The sequence below is a fragment of the Lathyrus oleraceus genome, chromosome 5 (assembly GCF_024323335.1).
Source record: "Lathyrus oleraceus cultivar Zhongwan6 chromosome 5, CAAS_Psat_ZW6_1.0, whole genome shotgun sequence".
Taxonomy (NCBI): domain Eukaryota; kingdom Viridiplantae; phylum Streptophyta; class Magnoliopsida; order Fabales; family Fabaceae; genus Lathyrus; species Lathyrus oleraceus.
The window spans coordinates 147,679,505-147,688,591 of NC_066583.1; the positions used below are offsets into that span (position 1 = coordinate 147,679,505).

General features: G+C 36.7%; 1 non-coding gene across 1 annotated transcript; it reads right to left on the reverse strand.

The window, feature by feature from the left end:
- Window positions 1-1,724: 1,724 nt before the first annotated feature.
- LOC127090155 (small nucleolar RNA R71) lies at window positions 1,725-1,831 on the reverse strand. The gene has a single exon (XR_007791684.1). It is a non-coding gene; the product is annotated as a small nucleolar RNA R71 (small nucleolar RNA).
- Window positions 1,832-9,087: the final 7,256 nt, after the last annotated feature.

Here is a 9,087-nt window from a genome sequence, read left to right on the forward strand (position 1 = left end):
CACTAAGCATATATTTATCATTTGTAATCGCGGTAATCCGTCACATCGGGGGGTTATCGCACCTTAGTGAGATTGAGTTGGGTCACTTCGAGTTGCTGTCGTCTTTAGCTTCAGGAGTCGGAGGTTTATTTTTGTACCAGATTTGGAGCAGGTTCTTATTTATCGCTTTATTTATTTATTTCCCGCATCGCTTTTATTTTATTTATTTCCCGTACTTGCTTTTATTTTATTTATTTTCCGCACTCGCTTTACTTTATTTATTTTCCGCACTCTCTTTACTTTATTTATTTTCCGCACTCGCTTTACTTTATTTATTTTCTGCACTCGCTTTACTTCATTTATTTTCCGCACTCGCTTTACTTTATTTATTTTACGCACTTTACTCGCTTTCTACGCCTCACATTCTAAAACAAACCTTTCATCATGATTAATATCGTTGTGTTCGTTTGTGTTACCATGTCTGGCTAAATCTTTTAAAGGTTAGAATGTAAGGATCGCGGTTAAAGTAATGTTTCACATATTGAATCTGTAGAAATACTTTAAAGGTTGTTTTGATTTTTAACTTGAGTTTTCTAAAACAAACTTGGTTAGTTTTAATTATTCGAGGAGTGCGAAAGCACCATGGCTTAGTAACTAGGAATTTTTATCACTTTAAGGAAAAACTATTTTTGAAACTGTTTTCGGACGCGTTGATAGATTTAAAATCAGGAAACTCCTTGGATAAACTTTCCAAATCAAAATCACGTTTCAACTAAGTTTACGAGTCTCATTTCTTAAAAATAAGTTTACTACTTTAGTATTATGCGCACCTTTTATAAGTGACAATAAGAGGCCTTAATTTAAGGGTAAACTTGGTTCTGAATACGCAAAAGCGACAATTCCTGTTAAATGGATTCTTTTCAAGAGTAAAAAATATTGCCTCATAAGTAGTTCTATTTAGACAATCGAAACATCACTTAACTGACGTGAAATACATTCAACCTTTCTTTACCTGCATTTATTATTTACCGTTATTTTGAAAACCCAATATCTCTTTTATACCGCCTTAGATAAACATCGCAACGATAGTAATCGATAGATTAGCGATTGGTCTCTGTGGGATCGATATTGTTTTATATTACTTTGACGTAATTCGTGCACTTGCGAATAACACATGATCAAGTTTTTGGCGCCGTTGTCGGGGACCAACTTCGTCAAATTTCGTACCCTATCCGTCTAGACTAAGGCATTATCAGCCGGTAAATGCGAAGAACCAGTAGTACTGGAAATTTAGTAGATCCTTTAGCGGAACCCGAATGTTATACTCGTACACGCCTCTTACTCATCCGAATTAAGAAAGCTATGGCCGAGAATCGTGATAGGAGACCTCTTAAGGAATTCGCCCAGCCCTCAGACGAGGAACCTAGTTCGAGTATAGTAAACCCCCTTATTCCTGCTAACAATTTCGAACTAAAACCATCTTTGTTGCAATTAGTGCATCAAAACCAATACGCGGGTCTCGCTACTGAGAACCCGAATCAACATTTAAAAGTTTTTATCCAACTAGCCGACACCTTTATATCTAACGGTGCTTCACCCGATGCGATCCATTTAAGATTATTTCCTTTCTCCCTCAGGGATAGAGCACGTTCATGGTTAGATTCACTTCCAGCTAATTTAATAAATACCTGGGAAGACCTTAGAAGACTATTCCTTGCTAGATATTTTCCCCTAGTAAGACTGCTATTCTTCGAAACCAAATAACTAGATTTACTCAAAACCAAGGAGAATCGCATTTTGAAGCTTGGGAGAGATATAAAGAGATATTAAGAGTCTGCCCACACCATGGCCTAGAACAATGGTTGATCGTTCATACCTTCTACAATGGACTCCATTATAACACCAAGATGAGCATCGACGCTGCCGCAGGTGGCACGCTGATGAGCAAACCTTATCCAGAAGCTTGTGACCTAATTGAGGATATGACCCAAAACCATTACCAATGGGGAACTGAACGAGCATCAATAGAGAAAAAGGATACCCAAGGTGGAATACATGAGGTAGGCTCTCTAGACATGATGCAGGCGAAAATGGACGCTTTAGCCCTTAGGATCGAACATATGTCAACAAACACTAACATCGTAGCTGTAGTCCACACAGAGTGCAAACTCTGTGGATCTAAAGGACACGAATTAACGGAGTGTAACCTTTTGAACGACCTGAACACCGACCAAGTGAATTACGCCCAAGGTAAGAAGCAAATCCTTGATATTCACAAATTGGAGGAACTCCGCCAGAAAGCTTACGAGAATGTCGTTGTATACAAAGAAAGAACCAAAGCTTGGCACGACAAAAGGATTGTGAAGAAGGAATTTAATATAGGCGACTCTGTTCTCCTCTTCAATTCGATATTACGATTTTTTCCAGGTAAGCTGCGTTCGAGATGGACATGCCCCTTTGAGGTTTCCAAAATCCTAAAATCTGGAGTAGTTGAAATCTGGAATAGTTCTTGTAATCCGTTCGTGGTAAATGGACAAAGACTGAAGCAATACCAAGGAGGTGACATCCCCACAAAATATCATGACCAAACTCTGATTGACCCTCCAGTTCCTACCTCTAACATATAAAGTTCGAATCGTCAAGCTAACAACGTTAAACAAGCGTTGCATGGGAGGCAACCCATGATTTCTTTTCCTTTACTTTTACTATTTTCAATTTATATTTTTATTTGTTTTATATATATATATATATATATATATATATATATATATATATATATGTATATCTATGTGGAGACTAACAGTTATAATATTTGTGATCTCAGGTGTCCTCTGTTTCTAATCTAACTTTTCAGGAATGGAGAATATCGACACTATGCCAGTAATCTTTCGTGACCTAATTCAAGAGCAGTGCTACGCCATGCTTTCACAGCGCCCAATGCTGCCCACCAGATACCCCGACTCGAGCTGCATTGAGGCATTAGGCATTGAGCCTAGTGTCAGGAATTTGTGCAATCAGTTGTAGTGGGATGAATACACTGATGCTATGCACGTGACTTATAGGAACCTGACTTTGGAGTTCCTGAGCTCGCTTATCTACGAGCCCTATGCCGGTCACGCCAGTGATGGAGGATACATTAATTTCAGGTTGTTTGGGGAAAAATACACCTTCAACCACAAGCGTTTCGGCGACTTGCTTGGTTTTCAGACTGCCTATAATGCTTCATCTGAGCTCCCCATGAGCTACTTTCTGAGTCGAGACGTCGAGAAGTTTTGGAGCGATATTATGTGTGGAGGTAGTCCTGACCCTTCCACCCAAATCTCCAACAAGATTCACAACCCTGCTTTCCGATACTTCCAGATGATCATTGCCCACACCTTCCTGGGGAAGAGTGACCCTGATACGCATGTGAGTGCTGAAGATATCTTCTTCATGTACTCTACCACTCAATCACGCCCAGTAGATTGTGGAGCTTTCTTGATCGAGAGTCTATATCTTAATGCTCGCTCTACTGTGAGCCCTATACATGTTGGAAGCACGGTGACTCATATAGTCTCAACCCTGGGACTCGATAGAAGACTATCTCACCTGACGTCTTACTGCAGCTACACCTTGATGGATATTGATTTCTGTCTGGACTGTGGCCTCATGAGGAGATCTTTTTTCCAACCAGATCAATACAGGCTATTAATCGAGGGTGAGACTATTCACTACTTCACTTTACCTGACCCTCAGGTGACTTGTGTTATTGATCAGGCCAATTGGGCCTACGCCATAGAAGGGCAGGGAGAGACAGTAGACGCGCCGAAGATCGCACCGATCAGAATCAAAGTCCGCACCAACAATCTGAATCTCCAGACTTCGAGCATGCAGTCCGAATTGGTTAAGCTTCACGTGGAGATAGCTCAGCTTCGCCAGGAGCTTGCTGATGTTTCTTTGCAAGTCGAAGTATCAGTTGCCTCACATGACACCGAGACTGATATGCTGCATGATGAGATCTCCGACGCCGGATCGTAGAGCTTCGAGGATACGAAGACGAAGAGACTCCACTATACCGCGAGCATTGATGCCATCATGAACCGAGAAATATCGTTTGAATTTCCCTATGTTTCCCGTTACTTATTATTCATGCCTATTTTTATTGTTTCCTCTGACATTATGCTTACTTTATTTTTTCTAAGATCTCTGGACTCGTGAATTATTATTGACTCTTCATATACATACATATATATATATATATATATATATATATATATATATATATATATATATATATATATATATATATATATATATATATATATATATATATATATATATATATATATATATATATATATATATATAATATATATATATATATATATATATATATATATATATATATATATATATATATATATATATATATTATATATATATATATATATATATATATACATACATATATATATATATATATATATATATATATATATATATATATATATACATACATATATATATATATATATATATATATATTATAATTATTATGTTTTTCTGTCCATTTTGTTTTATTTTATTTTATTTTATTTTACTTTACTATTTTATTTTATTTTATCTTATTTTATTTTGTTTTGTTTTATTTTATTTTGTTTTACTTTATTTTGTTTTATTTTATTTCGTTTTATTTTGTTTTATCAAGCTTAAATAAAAAAAAACAGCATTCATGGATACCTATATGCACCCCCCCCCCCCCCCCCCCCCCCCTTTACAAAAAATGGAAACAAAAGGACAAAAGTCCAAGTAGAAATGAGCAAAGCCGACCCAACCAAATCCGAAGATATGGCGGGCGCCATAGGCTTCACGGCGGGTGCCATGACGTAACTGGCAGATTTCCCTTTTTCACCATTTATACCTTCTTCGACCTCTCCAAACCCATTTTTCTCTTCCCCCAACTCCACCAAAGTTCATAAAAAAATTCCCAAGCTTCTCATTTTCACTATAAGCCATTACCATTTCCCAACTTCACTTCTCCATTTCTCCACCAAAAATCCATTAAACTCCATTTTTTTCATTTCTTTTCTATAAATACTCATTTTTCTTTACACTCACCATTAATGGCCGGAATGGAGTTTAACATCATTCTTCATGGAGGAAAGCCCGGTGAGCGACAAAATAAGATTTTGCAAAGATTGCAAACTCGGGAGATCCTCGCTACCAGGTATGTCGACGAAGACTGTTTATACACTCTAGGCACATACCATAGTGTTTTCCACATGCTTGTAAATCTAGGATTACACGATATTTTTGCTAGTAAAGCACCCACCTACGATAGGCTCACTATGGAATTTTTTAGTTCCCTAATCTACACTGTTTACCCCGGCACTACTAGCACGATAGGTACCGTCTATTTTAGAATGTTTAATATAGAATACGAGTACACTACCGATGCTTTAGCGGGTTTGCTCGGCATGCCTTATGGTGAGGATGTTATCTGTGAGACGCCCTTAGATACTGAATGGGAACTCGAGGCATTTACTTTTTGGAATAGATTATCTAATGTGAATGTCACTTCCTTTGAAGGAATTTTGGCTTATAATATCCATAACCCGGCCATACGTATTTTTAGATACCTTTTGGCATGTACCATATTTGGCCGGGAAAATTCTAACAAAGTAAATGCCCTAGAATTGCTGTTTTTACAGGGTTGCCTCACTAATCGCAGGATCAATCCTGTTCCTTTCATGTTGGCCCATATGTCTGCAATCCTTAAAAAAGGAGGAACCATCTCTTTCGGTGGTTTGATTACCTCCATTGCTAGAACATTGAATCTACACGCTGAGTTAGCCACCTTGGAACCACTCCCTCACCGCACCATTAACTTGAAGTTTTTGAAAGATATGAAATTATGCAAGGTGCGGCGAGAAGGTGGTTTCTACCTCATGATACATGGTGCAGCTGTACCCAGTGTTGTCCTACCTTGCTCTCAGCATACGGATGTGCGACATGCGAGAAACTGGACATACGATCTTGATGCTCCACCCTTTACTGGTCCTTTACCACCTAACGTTCCTATGGATGATGAGCAAGGGACTGATGATGAGTATGACCGGCGCGACCAGTCACCTGCTCATGATATTCCTGCTGCATCACCTTGTCATACCCCAATTTTGTCCGGGCATTTTAAATTTTCATAAATTCGATTTAATTTTCAGTTTACATCATATGTACAGCATAACATGCATTTTGTCATTAATAATGCCTGAAATATCAGTCAAGATAAATTTATTGAAAATACAGACAAATCGGTTGAATCTTTCCTTAAGTACGGACAAAATCAGCAGATAAAAAGTTTCGAAATTAAAATTGCAGACGCCAGTATTATTAATCTACGGTTCACGCAGTTTAACCTGGTGTGCTCATTGCATTTTTCAGCGGCTGTTTCGGTTGCGCTTTGACCCGCCTGAGTCTTTTAACCGGTGCAAATCTATTTCAAAATTTAACGAAACGCTGTATTTTTTCAATAAGTATATTTTGTGATGATCATTTTAGTGTGCCCGATTTAATTTTTCAAGCAAGTTTGTATCTGGTCCCTATTTATAATCGGTCACTATTTTTTGGTTTAGTTATTTAATTAAAGTAATTAGAATTTTTTTTAAAAATCAAATATTTATTAGAAATTTTATGAGTATATTTCCTTAAATAAATAATAATTGTTTTGAAAAAAATAAATAGCAACATTGGATTCCTATCTTTTTTTGACAGCTGGTACCCCGTACCCCTCCAACGGTAATAAAAATTCCAGCTTGCATCTATCTCCTACCTACACGCCACCTACCACACTTTCCTCTCTCCACACACTCACCTACAATTACTTCACATTAACACGATTCCCACCTTCACTCTCTCTTATAACAAACCACTCATTTCCATTACTAAGCAAAAAAAAAAGAGAAAAAATAGAAAAAGTAAAGATGAACCACTGTTCATCTTCCTAAACTCCACCCTCCACACTCCACCCGCCGACGACTTCACTCTCCCTGTTCACCGTCTTTTACCGCTCGACCAAACCGTCATACTACCTCCACCCTACTCCACTCATCCTTCAACGTCCTACAACGAGATCCATACGCCGTCATCATTGTCGTTCTTCCTCTCTATACCCTCCAACAACCACCATTGTTGAACCTTGTTCTCTTCCTTACGACACCAAATCACGGTGTTACCGCCCTTCACATTTCCTTCTCCGATGTCTTCCCCTAAACAAACAGCTCCTGCCGTCGGCATCACTCATCTCCGCCACCACTCACAAACCAATAATCGGCCCACCGGAAAAACCCTCTGAGCGCCTCCATTTTTGTCGGCAACCATCTCTGACGAGATCCACCTTCCGCCGCGATTTAAAGAAGCTTCACAAGCTCCGTCTTCAACAACTAATAAAAGCCACCACATAACCAAACAAACTCTGATTCGCAGTGATGTTTGACATTTAAAGCATTTTTTCATTTCGCGTTGGATAACTATTTTTGCTGTTAAATTGTCTTGTGAGGGTGACTTGTTTGTATGGATGTATATATTCTGATCTCGGGTCGCAACATCGTGACAACAACACCGCGACAATAAGCTCAGCAAGCTTCCAAAAGCCACCACAGTTTGACATCACGGTAACTTGTTTTACTTCTGTTAACTTATATTGATTGTTTATAGTTGAGCATTTCTTGTTAAACTTGCTTTCATGTTTTTTACTACTTGTAGTTATTTTGTTCTATTTCACAAAGTCAATTTTTTTGACATGTTACTCATGTTTTGTTACTATACTGTTGTTGTTAGGGTGAGTTTTGATTTATGCTGATTATGTGAAGAAGTCATAGATTTGGAAGGTCATCTGTGCACCTTCTGTAAAAGAGAACAGAGTTTTTTTTTCCGGAAATGCGTGTGGTTGTGTATTTATTTTTAATTGCTCACTGTATATTTCTTTTAATAAAAAAGATGGTGTCATGTATCTATGGTTGAGTTGAAGGTTACCTTTTAATTTAGAAGGATTTTTTTTGTTCTTTCCTAAGATGCAGCGCCTCAATCTTTCTTTGGGTTTTAATTTTACCAATTTTTATTTATTTGTTTTACAGTAAGTTTACTAATGGGCTTCTATTTTATTTTTACACCCTTTTGGGGATTTTTTGCTCTTACTACTTTTTATCCACCATTTTCAATCAAACTTTGTTTCTTGTTATCATTTATATTTATTTGGTTGATGAGATCTATTAGATCATGACTATGGTTGTTTAGAGTTGATAAAACCTTCAATGTTTTAAACCCATTAATGATTGATCAATAGATCCTTCATGATACTTTGAGGCATTTATTGGTTGCCTCTATTTCAACCATGTTTGGGTCATTTGATACATAGATGAAATCATTTCCTTTGCATTGTTTCTTGTTATCATTTAATATTTATTGTTGACTTTTTGTTACATTTATTTGTTTGATGAGTTCTATTAGATCATGACATGGTTGTTTAGTGTTGATTAAATCTTCAATGTTTTAAACCTATTAATGGTTGATCAACAGATCATTCATGATACTTTGAGGCATTGATAGATTGCCTCTATTTCACCCATATTTGAGTCATTGATGCATAGATGAAACCATATTCTCTATATTAACTTGCTAATCCATTTGCTTATTGTTATTCTACTAACTACTAACTACTAACATTTATATTATTCCACTTTAATTCCTTACAATTTATTTTATTGTTACTAACCATTAACTACTAAATTCTAACATTTACATTATTGCACTTTACTTCCTTGCAATTTATTTTATTGTTCATTTACATTCACTAACCATTATTATTGTGATATTACCATTCTTTATCTTGTGATTTACTTTTATGTCATTACCTTGTAACTTACATTCAAGTACTCATTATCATCATCATTGTACAAACTCATCATGCATGTTTATTTACTTGTTATTTATTTTATTGTCATCATACATTAAAAATAACAAAAACATGATAAAATGATAAAGACCAAAAATATTCACTCCACTCTTAATCAACTTGGACTTAGAGGATTTCATCTTAGGACCTTTGCTTGGAAGTCTTCCTTTACTCTTTGT